Source organism: Dipodomys ordii, unplaced genomic scaffold, assembly GCF_000151885.1.
Source record: "Dipodomys ordii isolate 6190 unplaced genomic scaffold, Dord_2.0 Scaffold57, whole genome shotgun sequence".
In the NCBI taxonomy this organism is placed as follows: domain Eukaryota; kingdom Metazoa; phylum Chordata; class Mammalia; order Rodentia; family Heteromyidae; genus Dipodomys; species Dipodomys ordii.
The window spans coordinates 3,736,046-3,760,318 of record NW_012267273.1 but is presented as its reverse complement, the minus strand read 5'-3'; the positions used below and the strand labels follow the sequence as shown (position 1 = coordinate 3,760,318).

At 35.3% G+C, this 24,273-nt stretch overlaps 1 protein-coding gene across 1 annotated transcript in view; it reads right to left on the bottom strand.

The window, feature by feature from the left end:
* The window catches only part of Brinp3 (bone morphogenetic protein/retinoic acid inducible neural-specific 3), a 401,825-nt gene extending 383,147 nt beyond the window's left edge, over positions 1-18,678 (bottom strand). Inside the window, exon 1 of the mRNA XM_013021772.1 lies at positions 18,512-18,678. The gene's annotated coding sequence lies outside the window, so the exon portion shown is untranslated. The remainder of the gene's footprint in view (positions 1-18,511) is intronic.
* Positions 18,679-24,273: the final 5,595 nt, after the last annotated feature.

Sequence of the window (24,273 nt, the reverse complement as noted above, 5' to 3'; positions counted from 1 at the left end):
TTTAGTATATTCATCATTTTAAGTCCAATTTTGTAGAATTCATAAAGAAAATCAGAATAAAAGAGTGAATCCTATTGGTCATTTACCAATTTGCATATTACGGTGTATAAAGAATATTATGAGAATTTTCAGGTTTCAATGAACCACCAGTATGACTGAAAATATTGCTCTGTTTTTAGGAATTTACTATATGGAGTAATTATTTAAGGTAGTACACACTACCTATTTCCATCATATTAGAATCCTGTATCTCTGTTAACAAAACACAACATTCTCCTAACATTTATCTTCCTAGTTTCCTTACCTAAGTAAATAATTACCTATACTCAAGTCCTTATCGCATGTACCCTATCACTCTCAATCTTCCCTGTGTCCTGCCCATACAAATAAAACAAATCATTTTCCTTCATCCTATTCACTTGACAAGTCCTTTATTTCGTCAACACTACCGTTGTTGCTTTGAACAAGACTGCAAATAAAATTTCAAAGCTTGTGTTCCCAATACTCCTGTTCATGGCTCTGATTTTGCCTTCTAGATAACATCATTCAAACTTTTCACAATAATTGATAGAAGCATCTCCCCTTAACTACATATCAGTGGCTCATGCCTACTATACAAGCTACTCAGGATACTGAGATGTGAGGATTGTTATTTGAAGCCAGACAAAGCAAGAAAGTTTGTGAAATTCTTATTTCTTGATAACCACCAACCACCAGCAAGTGTAGTTTCGGCTCAAGTGGTAGAGTACTAGCCTTGAGCAAAGAAAACCAGAAATATCACTTAGGTCCTGAATTTAAGCCCGCATTTATACAAACACACTCACACACACAAAATACTAACTCTTCACTCAAATCTTCCCTGGGCTACATCTTCACCATCACCAACCAGACATCCAGCATCCTTCAGTTAAACTTTTACTCATAAAATGTGTCTCAATTTATTTCTCCCTCAGAATCTTTGCTTATGCAGTTCCCCCTCTGCCTGAACTACTATTTCTACTTACACCTGTTCATCTCACTACCCTTGGCTTTTCTGTGAATCCTCAGAGTGATACTTTATCAATAAAGCTTCCTAAAATCTTCTGAAGCTAGTTGGTTATAGTTTCTGTTCCCCTGACTTCTCCTGTTGAAGAACATTTAGCTCCACATCTTTATCCCAGACAACAATATAAACTTTAGAATGAAGAAGTTAATTATTCATGTATCAATGAGAATGTAACTGTTATTAAAATCCATGATAAAATTTCTTAGGAAATATTGAGTGAATGGGTGAATGATTAAAATATAATTACTAAAGTATAATTTATATGAATATCAAGATTTAGAAAAACTTAATATTAAGAAGAAAATTGTACAGAATAATTTGCATGTGAGCAAAGCTGAATTAGCTTTGAAATTTCAAATGAGAAAATAATGTTTTTAAAAGGACTTCTATGTTCAAAATACAAACAAAAGCTACCTGATCAAGTAGTAGCAAAACCATCTAAATATATTTTTTAATGTTACGCATAGGAAACAGATGGACAATATGCATTATTAGCCTCAGGCAAAATGATAAGGAGTTACCATTATCATGTATATGATTATAAACCACTAATATTTTTTCTTTTGTGTTCTATTATCCTAGCTTTTAAAAATAAAATTTATATATGAAAGTCACTGTTATTAATCAACAATGAAACATAAATCTCAAAACAGTATGCTACTCTGTTTTTTATTGTTGATTCAAGGAAATCTAATACAGACACCTATGTGGAACAGGGTACTATCTCTCACTTTGGAAGGTCATGTACTAGGGATCATGTTACATTAATGCTCCCAAAACACCATAAGGGAGAAAAAATAGAAGTAATAATATACTTTGCTATTTATGTTATTTTCATAACAAAATTGAAACTATTGATCCTTTTAGATAATCCAAATCCAAACATTTACCTGATCTTACTGTTTAACAAACATCCAACCTGATATATATTTTGCTGTTCTTACTTGTTTGCTTAGGAGGAAAAAAAATGCTTCAAAGGAAGTAAACATGAGGTTCAATAACAATTCTATGATAGTAGCATCAGATAGAGCTGATAGATAAAATTGGTATTGATTAGAATTTTTATTGTCACTTTTAATACAATAAAAAATTGAGTATTATAATATATAGAAACAAAACATGAAATAAAAAATTAAAATAGAAAGATATTATCATAAGCTACTATAAACAAGTAATAAAATAAATATTCACACATTTTCCATAAGTTTTACTGTATAATTTAACATTTGTGGTTAAGCTGATAGATTCAGTCAATGAAATATGACTTCATTTAGTAACTTTAATAGAAAAATATAATTGTAAAATTCAGATAACTATATATATCAATTTTATATTTTATTATGTTTAAAATATATGTAAGATTAGCTCAAGTTAATTTTCTTTCCTATTCTTCAGAGAAAATTGCAAGTTATTTTTATTTTAATTTAATTTAATTTTTTAAATAAGTTTTTTATTGTGAAAATACTGTACAGAGGGGTTACAATCACATGAGCAAAGTAATGAGTACATTTCCTATCAAGCATTGTTGCCTCCCCCTTTATTTTTCCCCTACCATCCCTTCCCTCCCATCTCCACAACTACACTCCCCACCCCCACACCAACCCATGCCTAAACTGTAAAGTTCGTTTTTGACGTAGAATTTTGTATATCTCATTGTTGCAATGGGTCAACCTGTATTCCCATTTGATTACTCAATCTTATAGTAAGTCACTATGTAGTATTAACAAAAAAAAATGTACAGAATTACATATACAGAATTACTCTCTGAAAATGGTAAACATAATACAAATTCAGAAAGGAGAAGATTGATAATATTTTTCTTAGATACAATTGTAATATTTAGTTAGCTAGTTTTCTTATGCTGTCAAAGACAGCAGAGAGTGACAAAATATGAAGGATATTGCCAACAAGTAATATTTTAAGGATTAATAATTGAAATTCATCACTATACCTAAAATGCATATGTATTATAATACGATTTGCAGAGAAAGACTTAAGCATAAAAATGAAAATAAATAAGTTTCACAGCCCTTATCTTTCTAGAATTGCATTTAAATTTGAAGAACTAATTGGTAAATTGTTAACTAACATCAACAATGAGATACATCATTTTCATATATACAAATACCAACTGAGTTTCACTTTTGAATATTCATATTTTTATATTATCTAACAAGCTGAAATAAAGTTTCCATGAATCAATTATATAAAACAGTTAATTATGTATCCCTTTATTTTGTGAAATACTATTTACAAGCTATACTTTAAATTTCATGTGACCTAAGATTGTTCTCTCTCAATCTGGACACTAATCATTTAAAAGCAATTATTGTTAATGTTTGTATAAACCAGAAATAAAATTATTTTATTAAAAGTTAATAATTTATCAAGATATGAAGTCTTCCCATATTTTCCAAAGTTAGGCCACTTTTTTTTTTTTAGCAATATTTGGAATTTTCTGCACTTCCCCAGGAACGGTGATCTGTTGATCTTTGTGCTTCTGTTGAAATAAACAGTAAAATGTAGAATTTGGAAGATTATTCTGACTTTTAGCTACATAAGCGATCACCAGGCATAGCTGTGAATTACAATAAAAATTAAGCTTTCTTTTCTGTATCCGTGAATTATTCTTTCAAAAATTTTAGACTTTTTTTAAACATAAAGTAAATATGTAGTTACGAAACCTGTCCTGATGAGTTAATAACAACCTTAAATTCTTTTGATAAACGTAGGCTGAATATTATTAAAGTAAGTATATATTAGATGTTCTCCCATTCACCAGCCTTCTAAAATTTTGCAACACAATCCTATTATTCTCTACATACCTTATTTTCATACAGAGAGAGTAGAGAGAACTGTTGGCAGGACTTACATTTTAGAATTCCCTCTGGTCCCTAATACTTAACATACTATTTTGTATAGAATAATAGCTCGAAACATATATGGAAATTGAATTTCTTTTATAAAACCTTCATAGGTTATTTCATTATAGCTGCTTATTCTAGATCCAGATCACACTTATATTTATCCATTGATGATGAATCATTGTACTTTCTAGCCTTTTCCTTCCTCTACCCAAAAGAACTGAACTCTTTTGTTTTAAATCATATTGGATAGGTTAAAGCTGAGTTGTTTTTTGCTTTTGTTTTTGTTTGTGAAGGTATCCTTCTAATCATTCAGCTGTTAAATGTGCATTCCAGAAAATACTTCTCCTTGATTATTCTAACTGAGCAGGCAATACAGTGGCTCTGAATTACAGCTTTAAGTGCTTTCCATCTTAATGAGGGTGAGTATTTCTCTGAGGAGTACATACTGAAAGGGGAACTAATCTCCTGCTTGATCCTGTCAATACAATCTTGTCCTACCAATAAAGAGGAAGTTATATGCTGCTTCCTAATGGTAGAACTGATTAGAAAAATTTGAGAGAAAGTGAATTCTGTAAGTCTGCCTAGCTCCTAGGGGAGTAAATTCATAAAAGCAGAAAGTATGATACTCACCTGAGTTAGCTGATACAGAAAAAAAAAAAAGGTTGCTTATTTCAATGAAGGGTATCACATAACAAAATGTTATTGTAAGATATGGATTGCAAATAATAAGTAAAGTAGTCAGATGCTGAAAAGTAAAGGTCAAATGAAGGATGTTTAGCCAATGTAGTTAGGTTTTTAGGAACCAATTTAAATTTAAATTGATTAAACTCTAGTTTTTAAGTAGATACGATAAATGCTTTAACAGAGATATTTTCTTTGATGGGAGGCAAGTCAGGCTTCTGTGAACTCTCTTCTCTTAAAATCTCTGACTTTGAGACTGTTAAGGATATTCTACCAGGTACGATTTAGAGAATCCCCATGTTTCAGATAAATAGAACAGAGATGTGTGGTTGTCCTCCTTACCATCTACCATCTTCCAGGCAATGTCTGACGTTAGTCCTGACTTTAGCAAGAATCCTAACAGGTCTACTGAACGCGAATAGTCCTTACTCCTGATGTTCCTTTCCTCTTCTACATTTTCATCCATTCACTCACACCTTGCTGCTTGGTGGCAAATTGCCTGTTTTTAATGTTGCTTGCAAAAGTGAGCCAACTATAATGTTATTTTCAAATCCTAACTTAAAATCTCCCTATCATAAAGGTCAAGATGAATATGGCATTGCCATTTCTGCCCTTTTTGGGGTAGTGTTTCATAGTAGAAAGCTTTACATTTTGTGAAAATAAAAATGTTGTTTAGCATTTGTTTTTCAGGTAATGTCGTTTTTAAAGAAATTTGAGGACTACAGTTAATTTCAAAACTTTTCTTAGGCTGTGTGCCAGAGGCTCTCCTAGGTAATCCTATCTACTCAGGAGATTGAAACCTAGAGGATTTAAGTGTAAGCCCAGTCTAAGCAGTAAAGTTCAGGAGACTCAATCTTCAATCAATCAGCCAAAAAGCTAGCCTGGAGGCATGGATGAAGTTGTAGAGGGCCAGCTGTAACCAAGGTACTACAATTTTCTTCAGCAACATATTAAGTGCAGATTTATGCAAGTATATTCTATATTTCTGACCTTGACTTTATGGACCATGCCCTTAGCATTGGGTTTTCAATGATTTAGAAATATGTGTGTGTGTGTGTGTGTGAGAGAGAGAGAGTGTGTTGTTTATTTTAAACACAATGATAATAGATAGAAAATGGAACGATATCACTAATTCAGCAGAGACATTCCTTATCTTGTATTTAAAGGCACAAAAATGTATGCTAAGAAAAAGAGTGAGTGATACAATGAAGTAAAAAATTGTAAATGCAGCAATGGGACCAAAATATAAGGAGGGATTGACCCAACAGGAAAGGTAAAATAAGTTGCATAATTGGAAGTTACTTTACAGAGAAACATAAATAAGATGTCCTGACAGTATACAAGGAAAAAACACATGTGCCGTTTTCAAGGATGATTCAGGAAACTTTCTATTAAAGATTAGCATAACTTCTGATTATTTGTGCTACAGGAAAATTTAGTATTTTTAAATAAACTTTAGAATCTTTTTTACTCACATGCAATAAAATTAAAATCTGCAAATTTATAATAGAGGAATTTGTGATTATAAATATTCTCAGTTTCTCCTGCCAATTTCATCCTGTATGAGGGTCATTTTTCATAGGACAGCCATTACACTACAGATTAGACAGCATAAAGTAGGCAAATGTCCTGCTTTATTTGCGGAAGTATTTGTAGCACTCCTTAATACGTGGATGCTATCTACTAATGAGTGTGTGTGTGTGTGTGTGTGTGTGTGTGTGTGTGTGTGTGTGTGGTGTGTGTGCATGCACATATTAAAACTCTGGAAAGTTAATCTGGGTTTCATTCATTTCAATTGTTGCATCAAATGGAATATTACATTGAAATGTTCCCATGGCAAGGAAAATACTATTTTATTTTAAACTAAAAAAGAAAAGAAAAAAAATCTAAATCATCACTTTGAGAAATATTATGACTATTTTCAAACAGAGTTTGAAAATTTTCAAAGCCTAGTTTTTGCATGCCTCTTTAAGAGCTACCTTTAATACCACAGACAGACAGAAAATACATTCATTATGACCTTTATGGTAAGGAATTAAGCAATCTTCTTCAAAACAGAATTATATTTACGATATCACAATTGGACATGTGTGAAAATAAAATGAATGGCCAAGGCTTACATTTACTTTAGTAGATTAATTAAAACTAAGTATGCTTCAAATAACAATGAATTTCAAACATTGCATGAGCAATGGCTGTTTTCGTTGCTATATTCCCTAGATTTATCCTCATGCACACAATTCATCTGACATCAAATACACATACTGAATATCAGAAACAACTACAGAAAAAGTTTACCAACAAACCAATTCAGGATTAAGATTTTTTTCATATTTTTTTCTTATTATTTTTAGGTAGTTGTACAGAGGAGTTGTCACTTAACAAAGCAGTTTACAAATACAATGTACCTTGGTTTTCTTTCCTTCTTTCTTCCTTCTTTCCTTCCTCCCTAACTTTATCTTTTTTCTTTTTTCTTTTTGGTATTCATGTCCTGGGGCTTGAACTGAGGGACTGGATGCCCCCTGAGCTTTTGTGCTCAAGTCTATCAGCTATACTATTTGTGCCACAACTCCACTTCCTGCTTTCCTTGCACTTAAAGATAAAAGTGTTATTGGACTTCCCTGCTTCAGCTGGCTTTGAGACAAGCACCTCTATCTCAGCCTCTTGATTAGCTAGGATTACACATGCCTCAGGATTAATAATTTAAAATTTTATTCAGTGTTCTCTAATTCTTTCTCAGCTCCCATCTTAAAGCCTGAAAAACACTGTGCATTTCTAATCAAAGAATTCCTCTTTTGGGCTGGGGAGGTAGCTCAGTGGTGGAGTGCTTGCCTTGCATCCTAGAGGCCTTGGGTTTAATTCCTCAGCACCACATAAGCAAAAAGAAAAAAAGCCAGAAGTGGCACTGTGGCTCAAGCGGTAGAGGGCTAGCTTTGAGCTGAAGAGCTGTGGGACAGCACCCAGGCCCAGAGTTCAGGCCCCATGACTGACAGCAAACAAACAAACAAACAAAAGAATTTCTCTTTAGCAATGAAACTATCGCCTCCTATCCTGTTTACAGAGATGATTATAGAAGCTGTATTTTCACAAGGAGGCTAACACTGCAATGATTGGTATTGGTAATGCATTCTAGTTTGTTTAACTAGCTTTATTACTAGTAATAATAGTAAGCTTCTTTGTGTATCAATGTTATTCAACATAGAATTTTGAGAAAACGCGTCACTTCCGAAGAGAACCACTCATTTCAGCCAATTATTCTAACTATTAAAATAGCCCATATTGTTTTCAAAATTCAAGGTTGTGAGATACTAAAATAGGAAAGTAAATTTATTTAAAACTCATTTATGGTTCGAGGAAGGCACCTTCAAGAATCAGCAGAATTTTAAAAGATGTCACTGTATTTGTTTTTGTTTTATTTTAGTTTTATTTTTGGCAGTAATACAGTTGAAAGTGTTCAGACTTTCAAGGTTTTTTTTTTTTTTTTGGTCTGTTGTGGGGCCTGAACTCTGGACCTGGGTGCTGTCCCTCAGCTCTTCAGCTCAAGGCTAGAGCTCTACCACTTGAGCCACAGCGCCACTTCCGGCTTTTTTCTGTTTATGTGATGCTGAGGAATCGAAACCAAGGCTTCATGCATGCAGGCAAGCACTCTACCACTGAGCCACCTTCCCAGCCCCTCAACCACATTTCTAGACCTAAATATTACTGCTTATTATGAAGATGAATTCGAGTAGATCTTTCAAACCCTGGGTGCCCTCAAGACATTGATTTTACAGATGTTTGACTCCCAAGTAACCAGTGACACCCAGCAATAAGTTGTAGTTTTTAAATCTTGCCTGAATGTGTCAGGAATTACATTTCCAATAATAATCACAGGATTTAATATTTCTAGACTTATCTGAGATCAAAATTTGGTGATGAAGACATGGTAATGAATACTTAATAACTGTTTTCTAATCCTGTCATTTTTAGCTTAGACTTCTTCAAATATGTATCTTAAAGAGTGTAAAATATGACAAAGATAGTAAAATATGTCAGTTTTGTGGTTATAAAATCATGTGAACATAGTTGAAACTTTTGTTTGCCTTATTTACTCAAGTTTGTTGAAAAAAAGAAATACTTTGATAGCTAATCATAGCAATTTATATTGGAGCTGCTGACTTTGAGTCTAATGAAAATTTATTTCTTTAAATCATAGCTACCATTTCATACAATCACAAGACATAGTGACAAGGGTGTCCCATTCATATTCATCCTGAATTAGCCTAAAAAATAATTTTCATCTATTATATTTTTCTTTATTCATGAAGCTGAACTCTGGGCCTGGGAGCTGTTCCTCAGCTCTTCAGCTCAAAGTTCGCACTCTACCACTTGAGCCACAGTGCCACTTCCTGCTTTTACTGCTTATTTGATGCTGAGGGCCTTATACATGCAAAGCAAGCCCTCTACCACTAAGTCACTTTCTTAGCCCCTATATTTGTCTTTTAAATCATCTGAAAAAGACAATCGATCAATTCTTTCATTTTATGGCTCGATAATGAAAATAAAATTTGCAGTACACACAAACACTCACACTCACACTCACACACATATACACATATTCTACCAGAGTTTACTCTAATATGAAAATATTTTGCATTTATTTTGTCATAGTTACCTGACTATCTCAACATATCATTCATGTGTTGCTTTTTAGTGAAAGTTTAAAAGACTACTACTGCAGGCAAATATCAACAATCTGTTAGTAAAAGTAAAACTAAAGAGTGATGAATTGTGAAGGTGAATGTATCAGAAATAGGGAAGGGTTTCAATATCCATAAGCTTTGTCTCCACTCAAAAGTGTTGAAAATACTACTTTAATCAAAATGACATTTTCAAGTTCCTGTTGAACATTAGTAGGGTGCCCTTTAAGAAACTCAAGAATCCTTTATTCATAAATATGAAGTTTTAAGTTTCAATACTTGAAGTTTGGATTCTTTTATAGTCAATATTTAAAACAAAAAAAGGAATGCTGCCATCTTTGACTGACAGACTGAAACCTATATGTTGAAATGAATATGCATTATAAATCTAGAAGACATATATTCCATCGTAATTTTTTATTCAAGGGTTTATTTTTAAGTTATAGACTATTGTAAAGCCCCATTTAGAACAAGATGAATACTGAAAAAAGTATGCTTTTTAGTTAACTGGAAAATCATTTTACTTAAAATTATACAGTTTTGGAAACCATTTTGTTTCTCACTAATCCTTAGTATAACTTTCAAAATATCACATTTTGCATGTATAAAACAGACTATGCTTTTGTACAAGAATGACTGGTCTGGATGTATAAGTTCTAGTTCTATAAATCACAACAATTCTATTTTAATATCTTGAGTAAATTAGCTATACATGTTATCATGTTCAATATTGCCTATAAAAATGTTAGCTGGGCACCAGTGACTCATAATCCTAGCTACTCAGAAGGCTGAAATTCAAGGATCACAATCCACAACGAGCCTGTACAGTAAACTCTATGAGACTCAGCTCTTGTAAACCACAAAAAATGCCAGAAGTGAAGCTGTGGGACAAGTGGTAGAATACTAGCATTGCAGAAAATAAGCTCAAGACCAGTGTCCAGGCCCTGATTAATGCCCCAGGAATGGCACAAAGAAAATTGTTGAGCCCGGTGGGGCACAAATGGCTGAATTCCTAAAATCCTAGTGACTCAGGGGCCTGAGATCTAAGAATCAGGCTTTGAAGCCATCCTGGGCAAGAAAATCCATAAGACTCATTTTCAATCAACCACCAAAACCTGGAAATAGAGCTGTGGCTCAAGTGCTACTCTTGAACAAAATTGCTCAGGACAATGCTTAAAACCTGAAATCAAGCCCCAGGACTACTGTGTACGCGCTTGCACACAGACACACACACACACACACACACACACACACATTGAGCAACTATGCATTAAATTGTTATAAGGTAGTAATTTTTACAACACTATAGCATGATCAATTCAATGTTTCATGATTTTTCTAGTGTTTATTACTGTTTATGAGGTGTTTGTTACTGTTCCCTCCTAAAAAACATAGTTCTTCATCTCTATAAACACATTTCAGAGCTAGTTTTTCTAAACACCTGTGGAACATTGCTGTTTAAATACATAAAAGCTACTTGAGTATGTTGTCTACCTCAAGAACTTCCTTTAATTCTTTTATTATAGTTACCTATACCAAAGGGCATCAGCATTCATCTTAAACTGAATATCAAAAAATAGTGCTCAAACCATTTTCATCTTAAAAATGTGCCACATCAGTACACAAACACCATATAAAACTCTGATAAACACATGTGATTTTCAAATATGATTACTGAGTGGGCTATAATTTACAAATGTAATCTTTGATTTAATTTAGTTTTCTGACACAGAGTTATATTTATAGAATTCATCTGAAATGTTTCAAAGAAACCATTTCATGGCTGAGAGTGAGGGTTTAATAAATGAATCTATGAAGTAACATCATGCTATTTACTGGCCAGTATTTGACACTGAGAAATCTAAAATGCATGCTTCCTCAATTCTAATCTTCCCAAGGCTAGATTGTTTTTTAATAGTGTAATATTATAGAAATAGCTTTCAAAATTAACAAAATGCAAGAGTCCAGAAAAGTTAATAAAAAGCAGCTTAATCCTGATGAGGTTGGCTGATATTCACAGAATTCAGGAAGAGTAAGTCCATCTATAAGTACTCTTTCACAATAAATCTATAATGGAATTTAAATGAAACAGACTATTATGAGAGAATAATTCTTTCCACAGCAGAGAGCTATAATACATTTGAATGTAGTGTTCACATATTTATTAATTTAATCAATAAATGTGTACTTTATAGATTTAATTTGCTGAAGCTATAATATTGTAGCTACTTTATTAGCTATTAAAGGAATTTGTTATGTTTTGTGTGCTCTTAAAGGCATCTACATCTGAGAAAATTAGGATTTAGGCATTAAACATATTTTAAAATTATTATAAATAAAGTAGGTCAAACTAAGGGTAAATATCTTTTTGAACTCTGTAACTATAAACATCTTGAGAAATAATGATGATTATTTAAAAATGAAATGTAGAAGATGAGAATCTACAATGTCCTTTCAATAGTGTATCATTTTCCTACATCTATTCTTTTTTGTTTAAAAATAAGTATTTTAGAGTATCAATACAATTATTTATTTTATAACAAAATGTCTTCTAATCCAACTTGATTTATAAAACTATATTCATTATATCCTCTCATTTTTGGGGGAAATAATTTTGTTAGTGAAGCATATTGAGTTTATGTTGCTTGTTAAAGAATCAAAAAGCTAATCATAATAAACTACTTTAAATATTAATTGGGAAATAGACCAAAACTATTTATAATGTTGTTTATTTTGAACATTACATGTAAATAAATATATTCATGACTCATGAAATAATTACCAATTACTTTATAATTGGATATGTCTGTAAGTGAGTAATTGGATAAAAATGTTCTTCATGGCTAATTCTCTTCTTGGAAATGATAGATATAAAACCTTTAAAATGTTATTGATGAGGGTATGTGATGACCAATGTAAAATGGATAGAGTGGCTATTTGATACCAGAAAGAAAATGTCTAGTCCAGAATGTCTATGCATTTCTTTAGTAGAAAGGCCATTAGTAATCATGAATCGATTTCATCTCCACACTCGTTTTATGTGTTACACAATAAGCATTATTATACTTTCCACTTCTTTAACATTTAAGATCTTTGATAAGCAATCAATAAAAAAAAACTTCAAACTAAGTAGTTTTTTTTAATTCTACTCTCCTTACAACTTTCAGAAACATTAAGTAAATAAATGACTTTGCCTACCCTGGTGAATGGAATATTAGAGTCACATTGAGATCATTCAGATTAAATAATCCTATTTGAATTACTTTAGTAGCTGCTAAATTAAAATACCAATAATACCTAATACATTTTGATAAAAATTGAGTGTATAAAACATGTTAGAAATGTCTCATTTTTTTCACTCCAGTGTTCTTCATTTTGGTATTTTACATAAGAACATTGTGATCTTCTTTTCCATTAAATTCATCAAAATTAGTAATATAAATCACCTAACAAGTTAGATTTTTGCTGTCATTAAATGTCATTAAAAAAAACAACCAGGGCTTGACTATTCACCCATGAAGGGCATTACAAGCAAAAGAAGCAGCTATGCATAAAGATCTGTATACCTTAGGAGTCATATTATTTCAATATTTTTTAATTGCATACTTTGAAAACAAAGGCAATACTGATATGTACTTGGCTCCATGATACCATAGGCCAATAAGTTTGATGCTAGCATTAAGGAAAGTTGAATCAATATTATTTCTTGTGTGACAATAGAACTTACTTTAAAACAACTAACCTAAAATGTCAAACTTAACTTGCAACTTTTCAGTAACCTCTTTAGTTCTTATAGTACATTTGTTCTCCTCTTTGACTTGTCTTCTTAAAATACATTTTTTTAATGATACTTTGCTCAGAACTTTCTAAAGTATACATCAAGTTCTTCATATGTGAGATGAAGAAAAGTGATGAGTGGTCACAGAAATCCTTAGGAGGAGTACAGTGTTGGGGTGGAACGGGAGCTGAAATCTGGAAACCACAGGACTAGATCTGTCACTAATCTACTTTCCCCCATTCTCCCATTATTAGAAAATAAGCAAAAAGATGTAGAATAGTAGAAGAATACACCATCAATCTTGTTAAAAATCTAATATCCAAACATGTTTGAGATGTTTTTAAGGAAAACACTAAGTTTATGTAAAACTTTAATGGTGTTAAATTTCCATGTATTTGGACACTATTTAGAAACAAATATCCAATTCTCTAAATAAGCAAAATGCAAGACTCTAATTTCCCACAGTAGTTTTTTTTTTTTTCATTTTAAAGATATGAAAATAAAATAACACAAGAAATATAGGAAACAGAAGCATTGGTTGAAAGTTTGGTAAACCCAGTGACTTCACATTTTTAGAGACACAGTAAAGCACTATTGTAAAAGTATAAATTAAAAAAAAAATGTTTAACAATCTTTAAGAAAAACAAATTTAGGAACTCACATAAAGGTAGAAATTGTATACATGTATATTTATATAATGTATATTTCTGTCCTCTCATTCTTTGGATCAGTTGATTTCTTCTTGCTTAGGTTTGATTTATTTTCCGGTAACATACCAACCATTTTACTGAAGCAAATCAACTGTACGATTATTTTACAAAATGTATCTTCTAATAATAATATTGGACTTCTGAATGAAATTATGTCATGAAAGATGGAATCATGTAACATCACCTGATAATGAAAGTGATTATTATATGTCTAATTCACTTTGAAAACATTATTAAAACAATATAATATATATCAAAAATGATTACCTTCAGTTAACCCAAATATGTTTATAAACACAGAGAGTGGCACATACACTAATTATCATTACTACAATAAAATTCCAGAATATAAAATGCAGAAGAATTGAGCAATTCATTGACAAGTGACTTTTCCAGTGGAAAATACTACCTTTTTAACCAAACTAAAAGCAAAACAATATTTTTCAAATTTAACCACCCAAAGTTCTTATTATCTTTCTTGCATCAAGATTTTTTCCATGAGCCTGATAAACAAAACAAGTATGGAATCAAAGATACACATCAATAAATGTAAGAACAAAAATAATAATTAAATAAATAAACCTTTCCAAAGAAAATATACATAATTTCCTTATGAAGAGAAACTATTATTAACAAAGAGACATTATATAATTTTGTATTGGTGATTTGTTTTTATTCACTTTGTGGTAACTCCAGCCTTCTTCAACTGTAAGAAATTATCACACAACAATCACCATCATAGTAACAAAACTTAAGTCACTCAGAAATGTTCATCATTTCAATTGAGTTAAATATGCTAATGGAAAAAGTGGATTCGTTACTCAGCATACAGATCTACAAAACTTTGAATTTCAAAGAGGCTTCCTTTGGCAAGTGTACTGAAAATTTTCTAAATTTGTTATGATTTTTTTTTCAGTTCTTTAACTGTTTTCTTATGGCCAGATTTCTCTACTGGGATCAACAGAGTCTGGCCCTAGCTTAAGTTGTTTTCTGTTTAGTTTGGAGTTTTTTGCTTGTTTGTTTTTTCTCTCATTCTACTTCACAATCAAACCAACCTCCACCTCTGTCCCCATTCCATAGATTTTCTTTTCAGGATTGAGAAAACATTACCAAAATTTTCACATATACGCACAAGCACACGCACACACACACACACACACACACACACACAAACACACACACAAAAACAAATCTCTATAAAGTAGTCAATTACTTTGCTAGTTCAGGACACTATTCATAATTCTCCAGCTGTCCTTTATATATTAATATCTGTGACATTATCAAGAAGCAATGTTTTAAGGCATTTCTGCATCTGCCATATTCCATATTTTATTAGAGTTATCCATCCGTTCCTCTGACTCTCTGCCCTCCCTCTTCTGATCTATGTTCAATTTCGGATTTTTCATTGCACTGTTAAACATTCAAATAAATGCACATTAAACATTCAAATGAATGCATGCTAACAATTTCAATAGTATTGAACATGTTCATGAATGTGAATATTAAGAACTTGTGCATCATAGGAAATGCATATATTTGAGAGTTTGAAACAGAAGAATCATCACCGGGTTGAATCAAACACAGGTTATACAGTTATCAATAAAATATAGACATCCACTCCTTACCTGCTTAATTGCATGATGACCAACAAATCTAAATAACAAGCCAGAAAAAAAAAATAGTCCCCAGAATCTCAATCAGCTAAATCATCTATCTTCCAAGCTGCTGTGACAGTTTTATACCCTGGTGCTATCTCCTTTGCTTAGAAGCATTTGACTGGCCAGAGTATCTGTAAAGTGATGCTAGGGTTAATTTGTAACCCCAGTCACCTCTCTCTCTCTCTCTCTCTCTCTCTCTCTCTCTCTCTCTCTCTCTCCCTCTCTCTCTCTCTCTCCTCAAAAATCAGCCAGCTGGCATCTCCCAGGGTTGGAAACACAGGTTATATCTTCAGAAGAAGACCTACCCAGTGTTTCCCAGGCTCATTACCTCTAGAAGGAGGGCCCTGCTGGAGGTAGAGGGGTCTTCCTGGACCTGTAGCAGAGTGAAAGCCTCTCTGGTTCAAGTCTTGGAGACTAAGAGAATAACCCTCAGAAATTTAAACTCTATGGTACAGTTAGGCTGCGGGAGCGGCGGTGACTGTGGCCAAGATGCAAGCACCACCTCCTTTTGGGTAGCTTGGGGGTGGAGTGGGGGAGGCTGCCCAGATGCAGGTCCTCCCAACTGCTCCCCCCCCAACCCGCCACATTTACACTCGCAAAAAGGGAAAAACAGTCTAACATTACAGAATAAGCTAGAATCCCCCCCCCCCCCCCACCCCGCCTCGCATCCAGGGCTTTGCTTTTAACTACCTCCTTGTAGTCCACGCTGAAGGTTCAAGTTGAAATCCAACTCTTTCCTTCACCCTGCAGCCCTCCTGATTGTTGGCAGTTGGAGAAGGGAGTAAAAGATATACAGCAATATCTCACGGTGGGGTCTAGAAGTCAATCAGCAATCCCAAACCCTACTCAGCAGCGGGATGGAAAGAACTGCACGGATGGCCCTTTTAAAAAGCCATGGGTGCTGTTGGCGAAAATTGCAGAAAGGGGGTGAAAAGAGATTCCAAAAATCCCAAGTCTGTCCTCCAGTATAGAAGAGGTTATTGGTCCCAGGAAGCGTTGGGAAGCGTGTGTTCTGCGATCATGAACCCTCCCTCCCCCGCGAACCCCACTCTAGTGGGCTGCGAATGCCCACCGCCGGCCGGCACGCGGCACGCCGCAGGGGCTGAGCGGGGAGTCTGCGCCACCGGGTCAGGAGGGGACAGCGTCGCCACCGCGCGGGTCGTTCCCACATCCAGCGCCCAGCCTGCGGTCAGCCGGCCAGCCAGGATGGGGGAGCCCTCGGGTTCCCTGAGCCCCGGTGGTTTCCGAAGGTGTAGCCAGGCGCTGCTGTGAAATCTCCAGGCATAGTCGCCTGTTGATCGCCCTCGGGTATAACGCATTGGTTGCTGGCTACAAGAGCCTCTCTTGCCCAATTTCCCTTCCACCCTGGCGTGCTTTGGGTTCTAATTCAGCAAAATGCACTTACCTAGGTACCCCGTGTCTGTCCCTTACAGGAGACTAGCTTGAGAAGAAAAAATACCTGACTGCACTGAAAGTTGTTGGGTTCCCCACCCCACCCCCACACTCACACACCTTCCTTCCCGCCCTCCTCCCCTGCACAACGCAATGATCCTGCAAAGAGGATGCTTGAATTGGTGAATGACACCAAACCCCCTTCTCTGCAAATGAAGTCAGAGACACTGGTGGCTCTGACTTGCCAGTCAGGACAACCCAACTGACCTGAAAAGAGAACAGGTAGAAAGTAGAGAGACTGGCTAGGGGTGTCTGATAGTGCCCACCCTGGTGTCAGCTAGATTCTCTCTTGGAAGGAGAGAATGGGGAAGGGGGGTGGGGCCCCTGAGTCTTGAGACAGGGAGGGGGTGACACTGCAGCTGGAGTATTTTTATGTCTGGCAGCTGAAGGGCTTTGGGATTAAAAAAAAAAAAAGTAAGATCGTCATGTCAGCCATTAATTCAATGACGACAAGATTAATTTCTTCTGAACAACTGAAAAGGAAGAAAAAAAAAAGTAGAACTTGAACAAATGTCCTCACTTCCTTCCATCCAATAAAGGAAATGTAGCAGAAACCAGAAACTTGCCTTTATATGTGTGTGGGGGAGGGGTGACTCACACAGAAAACCCTCAGCGCCTATTATAGGGTGACTGATACATCCAGATTTGTGTTTAATAAATTGTCCCTATGTAAAGTCGAAGCAAAGATTCTTGTGTTTGTCAATATAACTCTACTGAATGGAAAGTGTAACCCTATCAATTAAACCCATAGAAATATTCAGAGAAGCAGAAAGCACTGACCACTATAATTATACTTACTAAAAATCGAGGATGGGGGAAGGCAAGCGTAGTTAGTGAAGCAATTAAAAAATTCACATAAAGTCCTTCCCTCCACTTCAACTACAAGCAAGATAATCAAAGGTTCTTCTCATAGCTCTCTTCCTCTGAAATAACCCCTCTAGGTCCAATTAACTGGCCAAGAGTTAATTTTCCTAATATCAGAAATGTGCTGTCTAATGCTATGCCCATATTGAAATACCATGTCCAAGTTAAGGTGTGTATGGTGGCATGGGTGATTTTGGATGTTGCAAGACAAAAATTTTAAATAAAATAAAAGGTACCCTCAAAGCTTCAAAGACTGCACTCTTTAAAAAAAACATATTTAGTGGTTAGGGTTCTGAAATATTTAGAAAAATGCACTTTACAAAAGTCCTCCCTCACTCATGCAATTGCTTAGGATCATCTAAAAACACACTGACCTGAACAACCTTCCAAGGATGGGAGACTAGTGAACTTTCCCAGACCCTGCAGTAGTGAGGTTTCCTACAGGCTCTCTCTTAGATAAACATGTAAGATTTGACCTTCTAACTGGCACAAGTACATGCCCCAAAGAGTTAATGGGAAGAGGGATTAGGGACTAAAATCCATATAATGTGCATTATAAACGAGACCAGAAGGAATGTAAAAAGGAAGGGATCTTTGACTGCATGGGTTACATCTTAGTACTTCCGTTGCCAGTAGCATAATAACTAATAAATATGGTCAGGTATCTGAGTTTGAAAAGTAACAACAACAAGCCTGAGACACATCTGAAAAAAGAAATGCTTATTAAAAACAATCTTAGCATTTAGTTATCCGTGTCAAATAAAGAGAATAACTTACCAGAGGAAATTTCAGGAAGCAAGATGCGTGTGGAGGAAATACATCCAGGATTCAAGCAGATATTCCATGGTCTTCCAAATCAAGGAAAAGTAGTGAGCTGCAGGGTGGTAGGACTCAGAAATACTCAGCAGTTCCTGGTGGCATGTAACTCAGTGAAAACCAGTTCTGAACGCAGTGCTTTTTTTTTGCGGGGGGGGGTTGGAGGCTGGGAGCTTATTCGTGGTGCTCCTTGGGCAAACAAAAGTGAAAATTTACAGACTTTCCAGCCCCAAATAGTGGGGGAAGCCAGAAGCTGTGTAACCCCAGAGAACGGGAGGTGAAACACAGATAAATCTGCAGGGAGAAATGAAAAGATGTGGTAGACAACGAGATAAAGAGAGACCTATTGAGCAAGGCTGTAGTCATCCTTATAGATTGTAGCAGCAAGAATGATTTAGGCAGCTGGGCAAGATCCAATGAGAATTCAAGAGAGCACTGCTTCGGAAATCCTGCACTCAACCCTTCCCACTCTCAGTTCGCAAAGAGTTACCTGCGCTGGGAACATTATAATCAGGTTTAATAGTATTCCATCAGAACATTCCGCTAGGATCTCCCTGGAACACTGAAGGAGGGGTGTCAAGAAAGCCCAACACAACCAGCACCCCCCCCCCACACACACAAACTACTACCACGATCATCGGTCACATTGTGATGACCAAATCATCTAAGATTTGGAGCATTGGGGGCTGGGGGAAGACTTGAAAACGCAGATGTGACCGAGCTACTGTGCGCTTTGGGGGGCGCTGTGTCCGGGAGGCTTAGGCTAAGGAACCAGCAATTACCGTTCCAGGAGGAAGGGCTGAGGTGGTGGTCCTCCCACGTCCCACTACCCTGGTAAATCCTGCTGCCTGCAGCTTCGGCTCGGGGCAATTGACTTCCACCCGTAGCCTCAGCTCCAAATGGCTTGCTTTAGAAAGTGGGGGTTTCGGACCATCGGAGGAATGGTGCCTGTCCCTGGGGAAGCAGGTAGCAGGCTCAAAAGCATCCGCCTTGGGTCTGATTCCTACACAGTTACATTTCTGCTAGCTATGTCCCTGAGAGGTTGCATAAACGATCACCTGATCGATCGGGTAAGACTGGCTTGATCCTTTCTCCCTTTTCCTCTCGGTTGGTCCCATTTCCTCTCCAAGCCCAAACCCACCGCCTCCCTCCCCCTCCTGCCCCCCCCCCCGCTTCCCCACCCCTGCGCATTTGAAACTTACTTCCCCTAAATTATATGTTGACTGTGGAATGTATGCCAACCCAACCCCTCCCTTCCCCAGTCACACTCCTCTCCCGTAAAATAAATAAATAAATAAACAAATAAAGACCTTATGCCCTCACTGCATTGCTTGGCTCTCGGGGTTGGTAATCTGTATCAAACATAAGTGTTTTGCTCTGCTCTTGCTGGATTTTCCTCTGGACCCCGAAGCTTAAGTAGTTAGTATGCATATCTTTTTCAGAAATAGGAGGAAAAGAGAGAATGGAAATTGATTTCTCGCAGAGACTGAATCGCCGAATGATAGAAGGGAAAAAAAAAATATTTGCCCTCAATGAAAAAAATCTTCTTGGTAAGTAATCTTATTTTCTGCGGCTGAAAGAGAAACACATTGCTTGTCCCTGCCCAACCCCCATCCCATTCATTTGTTTTCTCTCTGTATGTAAATCACGAGCTGGGTCAGTAACCCCCCCCCCACCCCGCCCCGCTCCTTAAGAAAGGAATAGCTTGTGAGGGTGATTTTGAAGAAGGGAAGAGTTGGTAAAGTTAGGGGGGACGAGGGGGGGCGAAGAAGGGGATGTTCAGGAGCTAGTATAAACCCTTTCAAGTCTTTCATAAAAATCCCCCAAACAACGAAAGCAAGTTGGACTTGCTTGTTGAAGGGGTATTTAAGAATCTCCCTTACTCCTTTACCATTTTTTTTTTCTAAACCTCCTTTCTAAAAATAGAGAAATTAGTTTTGAATTACTGGTCTCATGCTTATGCTTTTAGTATATTTTGGCTCTGTTTTTAAATATCATATTCTTTCAGTGATACAAATAAGAATGATTATTCCCACATTTTGCAGGTAACCGAAAGCAATATGAATCTCTTTCTAAACATGGATTTTATGTATGGCTTTTGCATCAGATACAAAATTAGTAGTTTTCCAACCTGCTATCTGCAGGTTGTAGTTCTACTATAAATTCATAAAGCCCTCTGGTTTTCCATGAGCTTATAGCACCCCCAGCCTGTACTGCTCAGATTGTGACGAGTGGTAGGTACAATTCTAGGTAAAAACAAACTAGCTTATTGTGCTTTTATATCATTCTTAAGTGTGGAGAATAACAGGATTTGCAAATCACGTGAGCAAGGTTTTCAAACATAAGCTGATCAATTTACTGTGAAAAGTAAAGTAGATTTTCTTCAAGGAAAAAAAAAAAGCAATGAAATTTTGAGCCACTAAGTATGTCTTACTAGTCAGATATTTATATTATTTTTATTGTTGCTAATTTTATTATTACCATTTATCCTCCCAGTTTAGTAATGAAGACTGAATTTATTGACATAAATTTTATTCCCAGAGCAGGAAAAAATAACATCACATCAGCAATGTATTGCTGATGTGAAAATACTTTTGATAACAATAACTTCATTTTAAATAAAAATCCCTGAATAAAGGTAGTTAAGTGGCATGTTACAGCAGCAAGATAAAATATACATATTCTCAAGAATGTACAAGTTTTTATTACTATGAAAATTGCTAAAGGGTAAAAACATTTAAGAAGAACATGGTACTATAACTTTTCTTTCTTTCTCTCCTCAGGCTATATTGCAGCCCTAATGATGAGCTGGAACAGAGGTTTTTATTTCCTGTTCCATTTTAGCAAGAAGATGGGTGATTTCTGTGTGTTTCTGTGTTGGAGGTCCACATAATCAGGATCAATTGCTGAGTTATAATCATTCCTAAGCCCACTGCAACAATTATGTTATGAAACATACTTCACATATGACCCCAACTGGCTACGTAGTACACCTTTGATATTCTAGGAAATGTAATTGATTTGGGAACACCTAACCCGGTATGAATTAGAAAAGTGAGACATTAAAATTATCATTTTATATGTTTTTAAGCAAATATAAAGCTGTTGCTCATAAATATTTGAAATATAGAATTATGAAAAGAATAATGAGTTTCATGTTTCTTGGTTCTGGAACCTTAAAATAGTTTGGAAAATTGAATGTTTTATTCAATAATTCAAATATTTGAACAATAAATCATACCATTGGATTTCATCAACACCCTAAATTCTCACAGACTTTTTTTTTTTCACAGTTGCCTTTCATTTCCTGTTGCCTTTCAAATCCTGTTTATTCATTGCTTTGAGAAGTTATATATTTTGAGCCAGGTATTTGTGGTTTATGCTTGTAATCTTCACTACTCCAAAGTCTAAGATCTGACCAGTGACACCTTTTTTGTTTTTTTGGTCCAGTCGTGGGCCTGAACTCTGGGCCTGGGTGCTGTCCCTCAGCTCTTCAGCTCAAGGCTCTACCACTTAAGCCACAGAGCCACTTCCGGCTTTTTTTTCCCTGCTTATGTGGTGCTGAGGAATCGAACCCAGGGCCTTATGCATGCAAGGCAAGCACTCTACCACTGAGGTACCTTCCCAGTTCTGACCAGTGACATCTTAAGCTAGTCTCAATAGAAAATCCATACAACTCTTATCTCCAATTACCTTACCTCCAATCAAAAACAAACAAAAAACAGAAATAGAAGTTTGGTTCACGTGGTAGAGCACCAGCTATGAGCAAAAAAGTCAAGAGAGAGGATAAGACTGAGTAGAAGCACAAGGACTACTACACTCAAACACACACACACACACACACACACACACACACACACACACACACACACACACAGAGTTAAACATTTTGATTTCATATGGAGAAATCTTTTTCCCGTGTGATCACAGTACACATATGCAGGCAGACATTGATATAATTTGGTAACATTATCTTCTGCTCATTTTACATCTTAAGTATAGTCAGTGCAAACTAAGACATTTTCTTTTAACTCATTAAAACCTTAACTCTAAAACAACATTCAATACATAATAGGGGTAGAGTGATAGCTCAGTAGTACAGCCCATGCCTAGATTTTCACATGACCATGAGTTCTATTCCCAGAGCTATAAATACATACACATATAAAGAAGTAATTAGAAGATACACAGAAATTGGAAAGCAATGGGCTTCAGATGCTAAATACTATGGACATGATTTAGATTTCATTTTGCTGTAAATCTATTTTATAACAGAAACATGAATAAATTCAAATTTTCTTTGAATATAAGAGACACATTACACACATTTATGCATATATAATTACATCATTAAATATTAAAATTGATTCATTTTACTCTGTATAGTTAGGTTTTTGTTTTGTGTATAGATATTTTGAAAGTGTCTAAAATGTTATTAATTACCTAGGTATTTAAGCATCTTCACAGTTTTCTTTGTAAGAACAATAGGTAACAAAGGCTAATACCTCAAATGAATTTCAAATTATATACATTGAAAGCTGGAGGTGTAGCTCAGTGGTGCAGCACTTATGTAGCATATTTGAGACTTTAGTTTTAATCCCCAGCTCTGAACAAAAAATTCTTAAAGACAAGTAATATAGGTTGCACCTTGAGGACATTAAGGATCATTTAATCTGAGGATTAGAAAGATGGAATGATTGGTATCATCATACACCAACTAATAACCTAAAAATGGAGCTTTTCTGCCTTTTTAATACTCATTCTAAATCAAGTAAAGTTTATTATTAGTTCCTTAAACAGACATCTTTTGAGACTAGATAGAAAATAAGTGAAAGAAACAAAGTAGCAGAAAGTACCTTATTTTGGTAAGAACAAACATTCTTTATTATTACTGCTTGGGAAATTCTCTCAGTGTTCTTTCTGTACATGAGCTAGGTGGTTCTCTTGACAATTTTCCCATGCCCCCCCAAAAAATAATCCCTAGAGATTAGTCCATTCAGATGCAATATCACATCATCACCTTACCACTCTGTTGTACTTGTTAAACTCTTCATCAAGGTATAAAATAAGATTATCCTAAAAAGAAAGATGGTATATCATAAGTTTTCATAAACACCTGAAATTTGATATTTTATATACACACATAAACACTCATAAAAAAGTTATTTAGAGACTAAGACAGGGATGGTAACATCATTCAAAAATATTTATGTTTTATTTTTAAGCTTTTAATTAGAAATAAAGCAACAAGACCTTAGTCATGTAAAGATAATAAGTTTTGATCCTAGCACCTACCTACTCAGGGGGCTTAGATCTAAGGATTATAATTGAAAGCTGGCCTGGTGGGACTTTTTGAGATTCTTACCTCTAATTAACTACCCAAAAAAGTTGGAAATATAGCTGTGACTCAAGTGGTAAAACATCAGCCTTGAGTAAAATAATCTGAGGGAGAGCATCTAGGCCATGAATTCAAGTCCCAGGACTAGTCCAATGAATCAATAAATACATTAGTAAAGAAAATAAATGAAATTCAGCCTCACCTCCCCCTCCCTTTCTGGAGTGGTTCCAGGCAAGAATTTTTTTTAAATTTTATTTATTTATTTTTTTTGTGAACATACTGTACAGAGGGGTTACAATTACATGGGCATGATAATGCGAACATTTCTTATCAAGCATTGCAGCCTCCTCCTTTGTTTACCCTTCACATCCCTTCCCAGCCTCCC